Source organism: Molossus molossus, unplaced genomic scaffold (assembly GCF_014108415.1).
Source record: "Molossus molossus isolate mMolMol1 unplaced genomic scaffold, mMolMol1.p scaffold_m16_p_3, whole genome shotgun sequence".
NCBI lineage: Eukaryota > Metazoa > Chordata > Mammalia > Chiroptera > Molossidae > Molossus > Molossus molossus.
Genome location: NW_023425366.1, coordinates 38,997,545 through 39,018,321, shown reverse-complemented (window position 1 = coordinate 39,018,321; position 20,777 = coordinate 38,997,545). Strand labels below are relative to the sequence as shown.

At 36.1% G+C, this 20,777-nt stretch overlaps 1 protein-coding gene across 4 annotated transcripts in view; it reads left to right on the top strand.

Moving 5' to 3' along the window:
- PDE4D (phosphodiesterase 4D) overlaps positions 1 to 20,777 on the top strand; it is an 849,054-nt gene that overhangs the window by 602,962 nt on the left and 225,315 nt on the right. Inside the window, exon 1 of one of the 4 annotated variants that reach the window (XM_036278946.1) lies at positions 3,113 to 3,338. The exons of the other annotated variants lie outside the window; for them this stretch is intronic. The gene's annotated coding sequence lies outside the window, so the exon portion shown is untranslated. Of the gene's footprint in view, positions 1 to 3,112; positions 3,339 to 20,777 lie in introns of those variants that run through there. 4 annotated transcript variants of the gene reach the window in all.

Below are 20,777 nucleotides of genomic sequence, written 5' to 3'. Positions count from 1 at the left end.
TGTTGATAATTTCATATGTAAAACACAGAGTTTTATTCTTTTAAATTCAACCCATATGTTATTTCTTAATAGCTAAAAATTGTTGCCTACATTTCCAATACATGAATAAAAGCTTTAGATAACTTATTTCAATAAACTAGATAATGTGTTCAAAGCACGAAACACTTTTGTTTCCATAATTTACATCATTTGTATATTAGAAATAATGCAGACTACAAACCTACACATGCAAATTTTGGCTTCCCAAAATATTTAAAATACCAAATTCTCTTGGTGCCAATCTCTCTAGGCATTTTATGTTCATTCAGTTGCTTCCTATGTATTGCATAGGTGTAACCTACCCTGTAAATTTCAAATTCATATAAAAATGTTCTAGCTTTCAAGGCAAGACTTAATTGAATACCAAATGAATACCTTTGTGACTTCTGAAATATTTCTGAATAAAAAATTGCTTTAAAGTCTTCTTTGGTTTTCTATATTCATTAGTGCCCAAATTTAGAAATTTAACGTTTTTGAAGAGAAAAAGGAAAGAAGACTCTCAGGACAATCTTTTTAAATGGTTAACAATCTGTTTTGGCTGAGATAGGGTAGATTCAGGTAGTCAGCTAAAAGAAAAGGTAATGCCTTGATATTAACTCATGTTGAAACTTGTGAATTCCAATAAAATTTGGTAGGAAAGAAAGTGAAGTCCATGAAAACATCTATAAAGTTTGTTCTCAAGTCTAGTATTTTCTGACTTAGAATAGCTTCCTGAATAAATTCATACATACTGGTGAGGAGAAGATATTTCTTATGTGAGTTGTGACTAAGAGGAATATAGAAAATAGGGCTGATCCCGTCTGGCCAGTATGGCTCAGTGGTTGAGCGTTGACCCCCTATGCACCAAGAGGTCACCAGTTCAATTCCCGGTCAGGGCACATGCCCAGGTTGTGGGCTAAATCCCCAGTGCGGGGCATGCAGGAGGCAGTCAATCGATGCTCTCTCTCATCAATGTTTCTATCTCTCTCTACCTCTCCCTTCTTCTCTGTCTAAAATCAATAAAGAAAAAAAAAATACTTACAAAATTAAAAGAAAGAAAATAGGGCTGATCCCTGAGAATAAGTCTGGTGATTTAAGAAAGATTTGTGGAGAGACTCTGAGTAACTCAGTTGCTTTTACTAGGAGGTAGATAGGTAGGTAGAGAGTTATGTTGCATGTAATGATATTTAATCTGTAATCTTGAAAAGAAATGAGTTCTTTCTTTGTCAGTTATCTAAGAAACCTTTTAACCATTTTACAGACGGAAATAAAAAACACTTAGAAAGTTTGATGTAATACGTGTATGCTTTACACCAGGAGCAGGGCAAATAATCATGTTCTGTGTGTTTTTGTAGACAGATATATTCTTTCTGTTCTTTGGAAAAGTTAATAGGTAGTTGTAAACCTTGATATCATTTTGATATCACCTTATTTGCTTGACTACATTCAAAGTATTTTTTCTTTCTTTCCTTTTTTTTTTAGGCCAAAGGGAAACATCATAGAGTTGAGCTATTGAAATTCAGGAGCAATTTGGAATTGCCATCATCATGTAGAGGAGACATGATGTGGCTCCTGACGTCAGGTTGAGTTCAAAACCAGGCTTTTCCACGTACAAGTTGTGTGATCTTGGACAAGGGGAAAAACAGCCCATGGGTTCCTCTGAAGGTTAAATAAAAGAATACATGGAAAGTGCTTTCTTGGCACAATGCCTGGTACCTAGCAAATCAAATAAATATTAGCCAGTTTATTATTATTAGGAGGCAAAAACACCTATTGACATTTTCTTGCATATGCTTTCATGTTAGTTTTGATTCAGGGTAGTCTCTGATACAAGTTACTATTTGAGGATATAAGAATTTTAGCCATTTACAGTGGTATATAATATGATACAAATATGATCTTCATATAACATCTTTTACATGTGAAATAATAATGGAAATGTTACTGAGAAAATGCCATGACACCTCTGGGCAAAACTTAATTATTGTTTAATTTAAAGGCTGATACAAATAATCTTGGCTTAATCTAAACTTATAATTCTGTGATAAAAATTTACATGAATATGGAACAAATCAACTTCACTTCTAGCTAAAGCTAGACTGGAAACTTCCTTGACATAGCCTTCTTTTTTTTTTTTTTTTTTTTTAATCCTCATCCGAGGACATTTTTCCATTTTTTGTACAGACATTGTGGGAGGGAGAGAGAGGAAGAGAGAGAGAGGGAAACATCGATGTGAAAGGGACACATCGAGTGGCTGCCACCCGCACGACCAACCAGGGCCGGGGACAAACTGCAACCAAGGTACATGCCCTTAGCGGGAACCGAACCCGGGTCTCTCCGGACCGCAGGCGGACGCTGTAACCGCTGAGCCAAACCGGCCAGGGCTTGCCTTCTTAAATATATATATATATATATATATATATATATATAATTTTCTAAATGTTATAGTATATGGAGATATGTTACTTTAGATTTAGTTCTTAAATATACATGAATTATTTTTATTTTAATAGTAGCCTACAGTGATGCCATGAGACAACAGAGATAGATATGCTTCTTTAAAATAGAAAATAGTTCAACAAGATTTTTGTTTAGGATACTTATCTACAGTTTTGTATAAGGTAGTTTCTATATATTTCTATATGGACAAATATATATTTAGTCTCTTGTGCTAAACACTGGGGTTACAGTGGTGCCTCCCCCTTTCGTGGAGCTTACTTAGCAAAAATAACTAAATGAATAAAAGACTTCCAATCTGATAGATGCAATGAAGAGGATACAGAAAGGACAGAGGGGTGTGTGTGTGTGTGTGTGTGTGTGTGTGTGTGTTTGTTTCCTGGAAATGCACTATAATTGGGCTAGTCAGGGAAATTGAGAACTAAAGGAACCCTATTACAGCAGGTACAAAGGACCTGAATATCCAGCAGACGTGAAGAACAAAAAAGAAGACCACCTTTTTGAGTCATTTAAAAAAGAAAATAAATGAAAGAATGCTCTCTAAAGACCTTGCATTTATATGGCCCTCACATTCAGATTTCCAGTGGAAAATTGCAAATCCTGAAATAATGGATCCCCCGCTATTTGTCCTCAGTGTTGAACTTTGGCTGGTTGTTTCGATGTGTATCTGACCCAACTTCCGGTGCTCGAGTGTGTTCCTGAGAACCCTGGTGGGCCAAGGTCGGAGAAAGTGAAGTTCACCTCGGTAGAAGAGGAGAGCCTTCTGGAGGAAAAGTGCCCTGAGGATGCTATGCTGCTGCAAATCCATCTTCTTTAGTTAAAGTCTAAGAGCTTGCTAAGCTTTGACTTGCTTGACTTGAAAGGTATTTTTTTTAGGCTAAAGAAATCTCTGCTTTTTGGTGCCTCTCCCAGTCAAGGAAGAAAAAGAATTTCAGAAATCACTAAGAACTATTTAACCCTGTGATCACTCTTTAAAAAAGTGTTTTCCATTGGTAAATTTACTTTGCTTTTAGGTAGCAGTTTCCACCAGGAAACCTTTGCTATGGGTACATAGATTTCCAAGTTCTAATGCCTCTATGGACTAAATTTAGTTAAGACTTGAGTTCAAAATGTAATGAGTTAGTAGATATATGTGTGTGTAAAAAAAAAAAAAAATGGTTACACCGACTGGCTATAGTAATTGTCCCAAAGGATATAATGTTAGCCTTCAGCTGGTAGTACAGTGTGCCCACTGTGACAAGATGAATGGTCCAGAAGACAGAGGTTCTGATAGGCAAGACTGTTTCAGAGATACATAGTATTCTTTTCCCTGGCTACCCTTAAGTGGTTCATGGATGCGTTCTGTCATCTTTGAACAGCAAGTAGAGTTTTGGCCTGTATTAACTCAAATCCATCACTGATCATCTTCACAACCATCATCGTATGTTCATCCTCTAAGTTCTTTAGTAGTTTATAGATTATAAAAGAACAAAAAATGGCAGAAGCAATAATATCAACCAAAATTAAGTAAATTAAAATTTTAGTGTGAAATATATCACATCCTAATTCTTTTGGAAAGCCAAAATTCATATATATATATATATATATATATATATATATATATATATAATTCCATCCACAATATTTTGTTAGTTAATCTCTACGATTCCTTGACCATAATAAATAACAGAGTTTACTCTGCCCAGATATGTTCATTTAAGTAGAGGTGATAATGCAGCTAAATAGAACCATGCCAAAACAACTCCAAAATGAGCCAGGAAGATGGAAGGAAGAAAAGAAAGGAATATATCCTAACATAACCCTGTGTTCCATGAACACTTACAAATATCTCTGCACCATCAAAACTTCACACAGTTAAATTTTATCAAGTTTATTGCTGCCTCTGATGCTTTGCATTTCTTTTGATGACGGTTTTGTCTTCTTGGAATTCAAGTAGTCTAATCGGGTCTTGGCAGTTGATGTTTATCTTAATTGAAACAGATTCTCTTCATCCTTTTGCTCTGAGACTCCTACTTTGAGGCTTGAAAGGTCAATTTAAATGTGCACGGAATTTGGGAAACTACATAATAAATTCAAATAAATTCATGCCTATTAAAAATAGGCTTGTTTTTCTCGAGTTCCTGAGCTTACATAGAATAAACCGTTTGGGTTTTTTGTCTGAATTTCTTTTAAAAAGAGCTTATTGTGCTTCGTCTTTAATGCCATCATGACAGAGAATGGGTAAATCTTAAATGTTCATTTAATTTTTTTCAGAGACATGCATATTGCTCAGTAATTGCAATTAAACTCTATTGGAGTTTAACAGCTGCTACAGCAATTAACATATTGAAGGAGTATTCTTCTGTTGCATTACTTTATGGATATATTATATTATTTATCTTTAATGTAGCAACTTCATTTTTGAAAAATTTACCTATATGGTTGTGTATAAATACAAAAATATATGTAAAAAAATGTTCTGTAGCAGTTTTTGTAATTAGAAGACTAGAAATAGCTTAAATGTCAATCAGTATGGGGTTGATTGAATAATTTAAGTACAATGGTAATAGAATATTATGCAACTGTGAGGAAGATCTCTTAAGTGCTGGTACGGAGGTTTCTCCAGGTGATGTTTACTATTATTATTATTGTTATAATTTGAAAAGATGATGCTCCTAATCACAGCTATCCACTTTTTATTAGTTTCCTTTGTACATCCCTTAGAGCTTAGGTAAATGCAAACAATGAATAAATTCTATTTATGCCCCCCTTTTCACACAAGAAGCATACTCTACACTTTCACTGTTCTGCAGCTTGTATTTTTCCACTTGACGGTATGTTGGTACATGAAGATGCTTTCTGCTCTTTTGGGGGGTATTTTTTGTAAGATATAATTCACATACCATACAATGAACCCATTGGAAGTATACAATTCATTGATTTTTAGTATATTCACACAGTTGTGCAACCATCATCACAATCAACTTTAGAACATTATCACCCTAGAGGAAACCAAGTGTCCTGTAGTATCACCCTCCTATTTTCCCATCACCTACCTCACTCTTAGCCCTTAGCAACTACTAATCTACTTTTTGTCCCTATAAGTGTGCCTATTCTGAATATTCCATATAATTAGAATAATAAAACTCTCTGGTCTTTCATAATTAGCTTCTTTTACTTAGTATAATGTTTTTAAGATTCATCTATATTGTGTATTAGCATTTTATTCCTTTTTTATGGGTAAATAGTATTCCATTATGTGGCTAAACCAGATAGTGTGTATTCATTCATCAGTTCATAGACATTTGGGTTATTTCACCTCTTGGCTAATACAAGCTATGCTGCTATGAATATTTATGTAAATGCTTTTGTATGGGCACATATTTTCATTTCTGCTGGGAATATACTTAGAAGAGGAAATGCTGGGTCAAATGATAACTCTATTTTACTGTTTTCCAAAGTGGCTGTATTCCCACTCTTTTTTACCACTGGAAAAAAAATCTATCAAATAACTGCATCATTGTTAGCTTAGTATAGGTGTATTTTTAAACGGAAAAGTTAAGGCACAGCATTCCCATTTATGAAAATATACGAAGACTCATTTTTCCTGCATGTGCACACAAGACAATGGCAATAGTTCTGACTTTGGAGAGGGGATGGCTACAGGTTCAGGAATCTGAGATGAAACAAGGCTGAATTTGGAAGATTTTTACTCTGTGTACTGATTAATTTTTCTATTGAAAATATGTCTCAATGTAAACAAGCAGAAATGTATTTTCTAGGTACTCCTCTGACAAGTGATGGGAAGACCAGGGGCTTCTTTGTGTGGATTATCCTGCACTGTGAGGTGGTCAGTGCAATACATCCCATGTTCTTGCCATCTGCCCAGTTTGACATCATTTTTAGTTATTAGGGTAATGTCTGTCCTCCTATCTTTAAGAGCCAAGGTATCATTTCAAAAAAGACATTGTTTAGTTCTTATTCTACAACATTTCCAAATGTTTTATACAAACCAATCCACATAACAGGAAAAAAAAGGACTAGGGTGAGCATCTGGGTGAATCAAGGATTGACAAACAAGAGGAGGGTGACCCAACTAAACATGAATGGTGGAGACCTTCACGGTATCCTCTGCAGTCTGGCCAAGTATTGTGTGCTGGCGACTGAAAGAGGGAGTCGTGGCTTCCTGCATAGCATCAGTCATGCTTCCTGCATTGCAACAGCTTTGTGCTTGCTTTATCGGAGCTTGAAAGTCAGCTGTTTTAGTGTGCATTTTTCTATTTATTTCAGACAAAACCTGGAGTGACTATGTGTTAAATACACCAGTAGATTCTGATTTCTGCCTTTGGTTGAATTAGCTTGCCTTATTAATGAAAGAAAAGTGCCCACATTCGTTTTCCTGTTGATTTGTTCATTCTCGCATTTACTTATTTATTGATTAAGCATTTGTGCATTCAGCATTGCAGTGACACCATGCCTTGGTAAGTGACGGTGCCTTGGAGGACATGATTTTCAGATGGTGGAAAAATAATTTATCTCCTTTAAATGGTCAAACTCCTTAAAGTTTATTTTTTTAAAAAAAAACATATATTAACCAAATCTTGTTTTGGAAATTACATTAGTTCTCTCTCTTAGTTCTTGATTCACTTAGTTATTCTGTAAAATGAAAAAGATAGTATCAGCAATCAATATGGATTAGCTTAAAAATACATCAAGAAAGATGTAGAGAAGAGATTCTATAAAAGCTAAATCTTAAAGAATAATATAAAATAATTTGGTTTTATCAGAAATTTATAAAACAGACATTCCTTAGAACTAAAAAGTCTTTTTCAGAGGAATAAAAACATAGATGATGAAATAAATACATTTTTTTTTCAATATTGTTTACATCCTGCTGCAGGGATGAATAATATACTATGTATGGCAACTGAATTTGGGGAAGGAGAGATTGAATGATGAAATTAACAAAGATGCTACCAGAACAAGTTGTAGCATACAATTAATTTGTCTACTAACAATCTATTCCTGAATAATTAATTTATGAAGATGATTGTAACTAAAGAAAAGTCTTAATATTTTTTATTTTATTTAAATATGGAGGTATCTTACAAATCATGATACATTTCCCTTTGGCAAAACTATTGTTTATTTTCAGAGGAAAAGACACTGACTAATCGCAGCATCTTTTTTTCAGAAATAAAGATTTTGCTGCCATGAGGCAACCAGTAATTCATTTGCCAAATGTCAACAGAGTTAACAAAGCATTCTCTGTTGTAAAACCTCACAGTTGCCTGCTTTTCTCCGTCATCCGGAAAAGGGTGGGGGCAAGATTCTTTGACATTTTTATGTATATTGTGACTATGGAATGTGACCCTACTGTTGAGCATGCTCTAACTGCAATTGCTGAGGACCAAGGCTGCGCTGTGTTTTGCATATTGTTATGCTGAGAGCACAGGCACCCAGTGGAGAAAGCAGTATCAGAAAGAAAGGAAGTTATCACCTGGCATTGTTTATTTTTGGATCTCATTCTATCCATTCCATACTATCACTTTTCAGTTTATAATCTAGATCACATGAATAATCCTATTATGTCATTATTTAGTCACTAGAAACGGGATTGACCCCATTTTCTCCCCCTTTCTGCTTGGTTTGGTGGCATCTGTAGGGAAAATGGGTCATCGGGCTGGGTCTTGCGGAGGTAAAATCACCGTATGCCCTGTTGCAGTGCTTTGCTCACTGGAGCGAGACTGTCAGCCCAGGCTGCTGGACAGGGAAGCCGGCTCCCTGACAGCTGTGCTGTCTCTCAGGCAACTTGCCTTATGGGGAACCCCCTTAATACAACTTTTAAATAAGATAGCACATGAGTGGCTTGCCCCCGAGTCACGTATGAAATGTATTTCACAGAGTCTGATCACATTCTGTTGTTGAGCACCCCTTTATATTTTATTCAAATAGGAAAACATTATTAACTTTAAATTTCTTGGTGTAGAATCTGCAAAATGTTTACAGGTAAGGCACATTAACCCCCATGTGTTTCTTCTATTACAATAATTGTCATTATAGAAGCAATTCTTGTGCACTCTAGAATTTTTAAAAAAATATCAGAGAGCAAAGATACAAGTATGAATGACTCATAACCTCACTACTTCCCAAAATAACAACTGTGAAATCCTAGGCATTTTCTTTCGATCTTTTTCTAAGCAAATATGGCATGGATAGCAGTCATGTGGATCATATACTTTTACTTCCATCTTTTTAAAATTTTAAATTTTATCATATCATTTGATAATATTTAAAATATTGTTTATCTGTATACACAATATTTTGCCTTAAAATATTTCATAATTTAAATATTTGCCTATTGTTGGATAGTTAAGCTTTTTCTACTTTTTCCCAAAGAGTAAAAATATCAGCGTTTTGTTTTCTGTGAATTTTCTATTCATCTGTTAGCTGGTTTCTTTTTTTTATTATTTAAAAGAAAATTTTTTTAATCTTCTCCTGAGGATATTTTTCCACTGATTTTTTTCAGATAGAGTGAGAGGGAGAGAGGGAAAGAGAGAGAGGGAGAGGGAGCGGGAAGGAGGAAGAGAGGGAGGGAGGGAGGGAGGGGGGAGAGAGAGAGAGAGAGAGAGAGAGAGAGAGAGAGAGAGAGAGAGAAACATAGTCTGGTTGCCTCCTGCAGGACCCCAACCAGGACCGGGGATCGAATGCAACCGACGTACATGCCCTTGACCGGAATGCCACCCAAGACTCTTCCATTCACAAGCCGACGCTCTAACCACTGACCCAAATCAGCCAGGGCTGATTTTTGTTTGGTTTGGTTTGTTTTTTTTATGCTTGTATAGTCTTTCTTTTTATTGAGTACAAAAGTTCTTTACATATTATACATGTGAGTCTTATTTATCCCACATGTATTGTAATCATATATTCAGTTCTTAGTTCTTTTACTTTTATTTATGGTGTTTTGTATTGTAAAATTTATTGATTTTTTTTGGTAACTTTTTTCTTTGCTTTAACAAAGAAAATGTTATGAGGGTTTTTTTCCCCTATACCAAGAGCTAATCAATATTTAGCTATATTTTCTTTATATGTGGATTCATTTTTTACCTAATTCTTTAATCTGTTGGAATTCTTTCAGTACTGGTTTTTTGTGTGTGTGTGTGTGTTTGTTTTTTTTTTTTTTTGAGAGAGGAAGGGAGAGGGAGAGAGAGATAGAAACATTGATGAGAGAGAACATCAGTTGGCTGCCTCCTGCATACCCCCCACTGGGGATCAGTCCCACAACCTGGGCATGTACTCTGACCAGGAATCGGACCAGTGACCTCTTGGTGCATGGGTCGACCCTCAACCACTGAGCCACACCAGCTGGGCTGGAAATTTATTTTAAAATAAGGGTCCAAGTGTATTTTATTCCCAAATAGTTAGCCATATGTTCCACAACCATTTGTTAAATATCCCCTACTTTACTTATTGTTCTGTATCACATGTAAACTTTTGTATATCATCTATCGTGTCTATACTTATCAGGTATAAAATTACATCTTACAATTAACACCGTAATAGAAACCAGCAAAAACAAACAAACAAACAAAAACAAAACAAAACAAACCTGTGCAGCCTATTGGTAGAAACATGCTGTATTAAACTATTATAATTGTCTAACTGTTTTTACATTTGCTTTTGATCCATTTGGTAACCCCTATATAAACATTTATCTTTTCTTATCCCAGAGGCTTGATTAGTTCATTGTGTGAGGATAAGGCAATACACGAGATATTAGAACCTGGAATGAGCCCTTTCCCTGGGATAAAGCACAGATTGGTGAGACCTCGTGGTAGATGGTTGGAGGTGCTAGATGTAAGCAAGAGCAGTGGACTAAAGGGGCTACCCACTGGGGACTAGGGAAAGTTCCATCTGCCAGGCATAGTGATAATATCATCTACCAACTGCTATTTGGAGACAAAATATAATATTGTCCTAACAAGCGGCTCAGAAAAGGTGAGTCTTAGAAATACGTGCCTAGGCCTAGCCAGTGTGGCTCAGTGGATTGAGCATCATCCCATGGACTGAGAGGTCTTGGTTCAAATCCAGGTCAGGGCACATGCCCAGGTTGCGGGCTTGGTCCCCAGTGGGGGGCATGGAGGAGGCAGCAATGTTTTTCTCTCATGTCATTGTTTCTATCTATATCTCTAAAAATCAATAAAAAACTTATTTAAAAAAGAAAAGAAATATATGCCCAGGACGGGGACAAGACAACATATTAGAGTGTGAAAGAAAGACTATATTTTCTCATCCTCTCAAAATTTCTTTTTGTAGTGTATTTTATAAAATAGGTAACACTTTGGTACAATAATACAGGAATATGATATAACTTATTAAACATAAATACATGATAAAGGTACTTAACACTTTTTTTAATCTAGTAGAAATATACTCTCCCATAAGATTGGAGATCACTGATCTAGATCATGTGACCTCAGAAAGGTCTGTATACCAGCTTGTGGTTCAGGGTGGAACAGTAACAAAGCAACTCCGGCTCACATCTGGAGGTCATATGAATCGAAGTCTCAGGAAAGGAAGACAGACACAAGGAATCAAGGCAGAAGCCAGTACTCAGACATGGGACATAGATTCAAGGTGACTGTGGCAAGAGTGGTGTGATACCCCCTCGAGACTGATGCTTGGAGGACTCTTAAATTTGTTCCTGCTTAAAATAAAAATTATTTCTAGAGACCAGGGAGAACTCAGAGCAGCAGGTGAAGTTCAAGTGACAATGCTGAAGAAGAAAGCATGTTGCAGAAACTGTAGTTCAGGACACTTGTTCAGTAAATTTTCATTTTTCAAGCTAGTGTCTACTATGTCATCAAGGGAATCCTTGATCAGTAATGCCCAAAGCCTATGGCTACATTCCATTTCTGTTTTTAAAAATGCCCACCAATGAAAAATTGTGCAGAAGTTTTAGCAATATCAAATGCCATCGTACTTAATCCAGTCAAAGCATCCCAACTCACCTTTTCTGAAGTGCTCATTGTTGAGGCTCTGGGAGGCTGAGGTTGCCTTTAGCCTTGAGTGAATATGGCCAGGACCTGTTACTTCCTTGTTTTACTCAGTAAACATAGGCTTCTTCTGCATTAAATGATGCCCCAAAACATTGAACATACTAACGTATTACATGAAAATCAGCACTTTATTCTGTTTTCACAAAAATCATGCTCAGTATTTGTACCGATTTTAAGATGATACCCATCACAAAAATTATATACTCTGATGAGTTTAGTTAGCTGTTGGTTAAGGAACTTCACATTTTTTCTTCATTTTGACCTTGTATCAATTAAAGGTAGACTTTGAGTTACACAATTAATATATTTGAGAAAAAATAAAGTGTAAATTTATCTTTAAAATACTGAATCACATTTCCTACTTAAGAGTTTAACTTCTGAAATATGTGATCTTTATTTCAGATTGATTGTTAGTCGGAGTAAATCGAACTTTCAGCCTGTATTCTAAAATCTTCTAATTTCTGTTAAGATAGCCAGTATCCAAGTTAGAGTCACTACAATATCTATTGTATACAATGTATATGCATATATATATATATATACACTAGATCACCAGAATAGCTCTTTATGAGAACTCTGTGACACAATATAAAACCCATAATTTTTACACTTTGAAAATTGCTTTACCTTTGCATAACCTTAAAGGGGGAATTAATACTTTTAATTAAAACAATGGACAAGTAAACATTAGTTCTTTACTTCTAGATTTTAGCTACATGAATATTTTGCTAGACTGTAAGATGTTTATACCTTCTTTTTTTATTCATTAATACTATTTATTGAACAATTGTATATGCTAATATGCTAGGACTCTCAAAATGTATATAAATAACAAGAATAAACTCATATGACATGTTTTCTGTATAAAATCGAGAGATAATCCACTCTACTATATTATGTATCTGTGAGTGAAACATTTAAGTCATCACAATGCTGTGCTTTAAAGGGGTTGTGTATTGTATACCTTTTAATGTAACAGCACTTACTAATTTAACAAGCTTTGCATGACACATGAAATTAATTAGCTCTGTTAGCATGGCTATGGGGTAGAGAGTCTTATAAATCAACTGCTTTTATAGTCACTAATTAACTGATTTAGTTTTATGGTCAAGACATTTATTTCAATTAGACTGGTTTCTGTTATGATCAAATAAGGTCAAGTATATGAAATAATTTTAAAAGTTATATTATAATGGTGCATGTGTGTATATGTATATGGGTATAGGTAGTTTTACAGAAAAAAAATATGTAATATAAGCATTATGGCTTATAACTGAAATATTTTTTACAAGACCAAATTGGTTTCTGAGCCCATAACATATGCATATGTGTACATGCATATATACACACACTTATGCCTTGGTAGTTTTACTTATATTTTCGAGTGATATAAATATTTAATTTTTAGAGTTCTGATGAAGAAATAAAATTGTCTTGCTTTATCTGGGTAGAGATCAGCATCTGGAACTATAAAATTGACTGTGATTCCAGTTTGTTGACTAATTTGATTGTATGTATATTTTTTATTAATATGTTGACACGCATGGAGATCTGGCCTTCCTTTCAAGGAGGAACAATCGTGTAGAATACTTCCATAAATGGTTATTCTTCTCTCAATAAGAGCACCCAAATAAAATATTAGAATTATTAGTCATCATGGTTGAAAATATCACATAAGGTTAATATAGTCCCCATCTGGTAATATGTTTGTATATCAGATTTATTAAGGTCAGAATTGGTTTTGACTAGAACTGTGACATTGACCTCTATTATTTAATAATAAATAGAAGGTCTAATGTATAATCGTCTTTTTCTTTTTGGATATTTATATGTTTTTATTAGGATAATGAGTACATAGTTAACATCATCCTGTGCCATTTTGTTTGTTTCTAAATACCTGTAAGGTCAAGCTCTTTTTTATTTCATAACCTAACCACACACAGAGTCTACAGTGAAGCAGAACAGAGGTTGAAACATGTTTATTGCCATTGGCTTTAAAGAAACCTCTGAGAGGTCTGCCTCAATATTTAAAAAGAAAAAAGATGGTTACCTTTCTGAATAGATGCCATGGTCTTGTCCAAACAAAGCTAACTATGTAGACGAGAAATAGATATTTTGTCATTGACTGTATCAGCACCTGCACAGAAGTACCAAGATCAATAAAGAAGTTTCTTTTTTTAAAAATCTTTCTAAAATCTATTTTATTATTTTTGTTGTTGACACTGTTACAGATGTCCACATTTCCCCCTATTTTGCCTGCCTGCCTCCACTCAGCTTCCAGCCCCTCTTCCTTCTGGCTGTCACCACACTGTTGTTTGTGTCCATGGGCTATGTGTTCTTTGGCTAATCCCTTCACATTCTTTCGTCCACTCCTGCCCCCCCCCCCCCCCGCCCAACACATCAGCTGTCAGTGTGTTCCATGTATCCATGCCTCTGTTTCTTTTTCCTTCGTCAGTTTATTTTGTTCATTAGATTTAAGTGAGATCATATGGTATTTGTCTTTCTCTGACTGGCTTATTTCACTTAACATAATATACTGCACAGGTCTATCCATGCTGTTGCTAAGCAGATACTAGTTTTCTTTTAGCCTTAAAGATGTCTAAAATATATATGTGTGTGCGTGCACATATATGTCTCATCACATGCATGTGCGCATACACACACACTTGTTTGACTTCATTCCTTTGTTGTTTGAAATGCTTCCACAAGGCATGAAATCATCTTACTTACATGTGGGGAAAGGGATCAAGTTGACTTGTATTTAGTATTTACAATGTGCCTTCCATTATACCCTCTACTTAACTCTCATTTTCTCACCCAACCTGTGTGGCATAAGACTGCCTACATTTACAGATGACAAAACCTAAAAGCAGGGAGGCTAAGAAATGTACCCAAAGGTACAAAGCTACTGACAGAGCCAGGATTTGAGGCCAAATCTCAAGGTTCCAATGCACACATACATATGCAAACTCAACTGAAAATAAAGTTTTAATGAGGCTAGGTTTGACAACTACATGAAAGTGTAAGTTTTGGTTTGTTAAGATTTTTCAGAAACTCAGAGGGTTTATTGCCAATTTTATTTTTCTCTGAAAGAAACGTTTTCTCCCATTGCTGGCTTGTGCAGTTATAAAAATAAATTAGAGGTAAACAGATAACAGTTTCCTGTCTGCCTCCATGCCTATGAGCCTGACACGGATCCCAGGAGGAAAAATTACACTGCAAGGAGGCTTATGTGATATTGCTTATTTAGAGATCCTTTGACCACTTATTTACAATATCCAGTTACAGCCACATTACTTTCCTTTTTGGGCAAAAGCACACATTCGCTTGACCATTCTTTTGGCAAAAGCTGACATTGGCTGCCACTTCCAGTACAGCCTTCTGTGCTGAAGCTCATGATTGTGGCATTTGAGTTTGCAGCTTCCCTAACAGCATAGCTGTCGCCAAAGTCACCGTTGGCGGGAGCACCGGCGAGGCGCGCCTCTGAGGCCCTTTGTTAGCGAGGGCCGTGGTGCGGGACCGGCTTCACTTGACATCATGAATGTATTTCCAGCAGTGCCTCCTCATTGAATTATTTTGTAATAGCACATGTTTTTCTAAATACAAAGTAAACACATGTTCACTGTGGAAAAATTGGGAACTACAAAACGTACATGTCATAAAATATAAATAACCTATAATCATAGCATCCAGGATAGCCATATTAAAACATGTTGGTTTGCCCTGGCCGGTTTGGCTCAGCGGTTAGAGCGTCCACCTGCAGTCCGGAGAGACCCGGGTTCGGTTCCCGCTAAGGGCACGTACCTCGGTTGCAGTTTGTCCCCGGCCCTGGTTGGTCGTGCGGGTGGCAGCCACTGGATGTGTCCCTTTCACATCGATGTTTCCCTCTCTCTCTTCCTCTCTCTCCCTCCCACTCTATCTGTACAAAAAAATGAAAAAATGTCCTCGGTTGAGGATAAAAAGAAAAAAAAAAACCATGTTGGTTTATTTTCTGCATAACTTTAAAGCACACACACACAACATATTCAAACACACACACATAATGTATGTATACATACATAGGGAATGGACAAATTTGGGTCACAGAGACTGAACATTTGAAACATGTTTACTGCCATGTGTAGCCCAGCCTGTTGTCATATGCCAGATGACTGTCAAGACTGCATATGTCATTTTTTATTCTGCATTTAGCAACACTGTTGATAAGCATTTTCCCATATCTTTTAATATTCTAGTAAAACCTGATATTCTGATGATGGCACAGAATCCATTTTACAAATAATGAAATGTTTTATTTAGCCATTCTTTCCATTGTTGGGCAGTTAAGGTTTCTCCCTTTTTCTCTGATAAAAAATGGTTCATAGGACATCTTTGTAATAGCAATCTTAATCCGTGTCTGGGATTACTTAGGCAAAATTCTTTGGAAAGCTGTTATTGGATCAACGAGTTTAAATATTTATAAAACACTCAGTACAAATTATATTTCTGGATATTTATTAAAATATATTTTAACCCTACTTAAAGAAAATTGCTTTATAATGAAATATTGTAGTTAATCTCTTTTTTAAAGATCTAAAGTTTGCCGTTGATATTTAATACAATCTGAATTTGTATAATTTATGCTGTCAGACACTCTTGTTTTACAGGTAGGAAATTAAGGCCAAAGGTCCATATAAAAGATAGAGTAGCACAAAAATCTATCTTCCAAAGCTGGACAAAAGAAGTTACACTTATATTAGAATTCAGTAGAGAAACAGTTTGGGTTCTCCATTGAAATTACTTTAATTGTTGAGGCAGTTTTTGATGGGAAACTATTTCAATATTTCTTTTAAGTGTGGTGATGTATTTTGACACTTATAAGTCAGATCTCTACAGTACAAATGAGAGTCATTTTACTAAATCTGGTTCATGTAGGAATAGCATGCTATAAGATTCATGCTGCAGAGAATGGTTCTCAAACTATGGTGTACATAAAAAATGCTATGAGTATGTTTTTATTTTATTTTATTTTATTATTCTTTTTTTATTTCTCACCCAAGGACACTTTTTGCATTTATCTTCAGATAGAACGGGAGGGAGAGGGGGAGGAAAAGAGAGATAGAAACATTGATGTGAGAGAGACACATTGAGTGGCTGCCACCCACATGACCCCAATCGGAGCCGGGGACAAACTGCAACTGAGGTATGTGCCCTTAGCAGGAACTGAACCTGGGTCTCTCTGGTCCGCGGGCCAACGCCCCAACTGCTGAGCCAAACCAGCCAGGGCTAGGAGTGTGTTTTTAAAAATGCAGAGTCCTGGGCTTCATCCTCAAGACTGATTCAGTAGTTCTGACTATGACCTACAACTATTTATTTTAACAAGCACCCCAGTTAATTCTGAGGTAGATGTCTAAGGCCACACTGAGAAATATTGGTATGATGATGAAGAATGACTCCAATGCTTTGACACTAGCTCTACATCTGTCCATAACTTATTTAACTTCTCTGTGCCTGTTTCCTTATTTATAAAGAGGGAAGGGAAGTACTAGTATCCTCCACCTGGGGTTGTTATGATTAAATAAAACCCTCAAAAGGATGTAGCACAATCTTTAGCGTATAGTAAATACTCCATAAATGCTAACTTCTACTACCATTGTTGTCATTGGCATGATATCTATGTCATTATTCCTGCATTGACAAGTTTAAATAATTTTAAATGACTGGCATTATTGGTGGATTGTTGGTTGTAATTTGTCCTATGGTCCCTCTGACATAGTTCAATTCTATTTACTTAGGTCTTTCCCTCTTTCTCTTTGTCTCATCCATACACACAACTGGAGTTAAAATTAAATTGAGATCAAAAGCAACTGAAGCTACCCAAAGAGTTTGGTAAGACCAGTTGGAAAAGTTTCAGTGAATCTTGTTGAAAATAAAATAGTGATTCTGCTGCCCTTATGCTCAGAGACCCCATTGGAAAGTATGGGTTCTCCAGGCCACTGCAGAGCTAAAATCTGCATCTTGTGTCAGTCATAGCATGTGTTTGCACAGTTAATTCCACGTCACTTGGTTCAGCAATAAAACCTGTGTTAAACAGAGAGTTTTGTTAAGTGGATAAAAAAGTTCATATATAGTAAATGCATTCAATGAATAGTTATTAAGTTCCTGTACATGGTATCAGAACATGGTATCCTGTACATGTGTTAGGTGATGGAGACACAGAAATGAATATATTAAAATAATTTAACTCAGCTATTTTCTGTGATAATCTTTCTGAACAAAACAATATGATACAAGCACTATTCAATCTGTGACTACTTCGAACTAAAGAAATTGCTGGCTGCTGGATATTTTAATCATTTCAAAAAGTACTAATCTGGCTAAAAAGTACTAATCTGGCTAAAGAATCTTAGACTAAAATAGTGTACCTTAAAGCATAAGTCAAATGTCTACAGAGAAAATATCGTCACGCCAGCAAAATCTCTGTATAATCCCCAAAGAAAAGCCCTCTCCAAGGCCTATTTATTTCAAGTCATATTTACTTAAGCTATATAACTTAGATGTTTCCCTGAGTGTCAGTGCAATTTCTCCTCGAGCTGTGACTTTGTCAAGCCAAGTTACCCTTCCTCCTGAACCAGGGAAAGAGACAGCATTTGTTGAGAGGTTATTGTATGTCGGTCCTTAAACTGGGCACTTATATATTTTCTCATTAAAACCTTGTAACAGCCCTTTCTTACACCTAGGACCCTGTAAAGAATAATCAGCAGCAGAACAATAGCCTTATTAGGTTCAGGCAGCCAAGAAGCTGTTTTGCTCAATAGCAGCCATTGCCGCCAAGTTCTTGAGGCTGGTACGGGTTGGTGCTCCTTAGAGAGATCCGGGGACATGACTAGACCCATTGTCCCACTTGCTAGGGCCAGGCAGGGTAGCAGACCTAGTTGTTTAATGCCCTTTTGTTGATAGTTACTTTACTTTAATAGGATCTTGTTGCTTTTATGGTAAGTGATTGTCCTTAATTGATTTGAACTTTATCCCTGTTTCATGGCAGAATGTTTAACCTGGAGTCCACAAATAGGCTTTCAGGATCTGTAACCTCCTTAAAATAATGACAATAAAAATTTACCCAACACTTGGTGTCCCACAGTGTGCTAAGCACTTCACGTGCTTTATCTCATTTAAATTTCACAATGATCCTGTAAGACAGGTACTGTTTATATTTCCATTTTGAAGATGAGAAAAATGAAATTAAAGAGGTGAAATAACTTGCAGAAGATCTATAACTCTACAGCAGCAGACTAAGCATTTTTATCTAGGCTATCTGACTCTAAAAACCTTAGGCTTAACCAGTAGGCCATATTGAATTTTCTAGAATTATAGCCAAGTGTGTGTGTGTGTGTGTGTGTGTGTGTGTGAGTGTGATGTTTATGATTTGTTCCAAAGGTTTACATTGCTGAAGATTTGCAAGTCATTTGATTCTTAAAGGAATAACTGCTCTCCAAAATGTGAAACCCTCTGCTACAGGATGACTATAGGTATGGGCTTCTATTGGAATGAACTGAGCAGAAAAATATGTGCATCACACCTTTGGGGAGTCTTTACTTGTGTTATCAGTTAAACCACTTGGCTAGTTGACCAGGAAGATCTGCTGTTCTTGTGCTGAAAGACCAGTGCTTCACAGACATGTGACGTTCACTCCCAATACCTTTTCACTACATCTTTCTTTCGGGCACAATACTAATTGATAGTAGCTTTCAAAATAAAACTCCTGTCACTCATCAAATATTAAGAGAACTAGGAAAATCAAAAGTAGGTGAGCTCAGGGGCAAAAAGGCCATCATTTTGAAACATTGCGTTCAGCTTTCTCATACCCTGCTAAAACAGATGTGTTACCCTAGGCATGGGTTGGAATATGCTATTCAATAATAATGAGTTAGTTTATAGTAGTGAAATTACTTTTGAAGGGGAGCCAAGATCAAAGTCAAATTGTTTCTTGCTCTAACAAAGTCATGGCCACATAAAAGAAAAGTCTTGGAGTCAAAGTAATAACATAATTTTGCTCTGATAGAAACTATAACTATACGACCACCTTCACTAAAAATCTAGTTGGACTCTGAACTCAGGAAGTTGTGTGTTGGTCATTAGTTTCAGTAAGTGAAAAGATTGCAAATGATAATTTTATTAGTGTTTTACTGGCCTCAAGCTGCATGCAGTGAGCCAAATTATGGCCATCTTAGTAAAATAGCAAAGAAATATACAGGGAACTCTGGTGTATTTCAAGAGAATAAAAAGGGAATTGACATTTACTAAACACATACCGCTTTTAAAACACTGTTTTAGTTGCTTTAACACTCATTAACCCAGTTTGGTTATTTATTTTTTTATTATTTTTTTTATGGAGATTTTTTTTTCTTTATTGAGAAACTTAAGACTTGGGTACATCAAATAAAACCAATTTCTGGGGGAAGGAGGGTAGAATTAAAACCCACAATAGAAAAAATAAATAAAAACAAAGTTAAACACTATCTGGGGCCACAGCAGAACCTAGAGAATATATTTTTTTAATTGATAAATCCTAAGTGCTTTTAAAGGTGAATGCTTTATTATCCCATTTCAGCAAATGTGGAATCTCAGGCGCAGAAAGCCTAAGTAGATTTGCTTAAGGTCCCAGAGCCAGCAAAGAACAGCGTATTCAAAACAGATTTGATTCCAAAGCACATGTAGTTTCTGCTATGATTTGATACTTGGGGGAGCTAATAGCATTTGGGGACCCAGTCGATGAACTGCACCAATATTTTAATAAAGGACCACTGGATCCTACAGAAGCAAAGAAGTGTCATGAATAAAATACAGACTTCAAGTACATTACTTCACGAGTAAGGTTTCTTTATCCAATGTAGTAATAATGAGACAATGGATATGAAATGCTGAGAATAGTGCATTCTCTCTTGTTGTTGTTGTTGTTGTTGTTGTTATTATTATTGTGTTACCTTGGGAAAAGGCCCATGGAACAGGACAGCAGTGTCCCCGTGGACAATGAATCAGTTACCTGAGGACTCTGGGGAGTCTTGCCTTTGGGAGCTATAAAGTAGCAGCTCTCATTGTGTTGGGGGAATGCGATGGGGAAGAGCGGGGTTGCAGAGAGCGTGACGTGTCGTCAGGTCTCCAGTGAGGAGATGTTTCAGCAAAGTAAAGTGTTACCAAAACTAGGAAAGAGGTTAAAGACCACACTTCCTCTCACGGGCATCAGTCCAAGTTTGAAGCATCCAGAGGGAAACGCAGGTACATCAA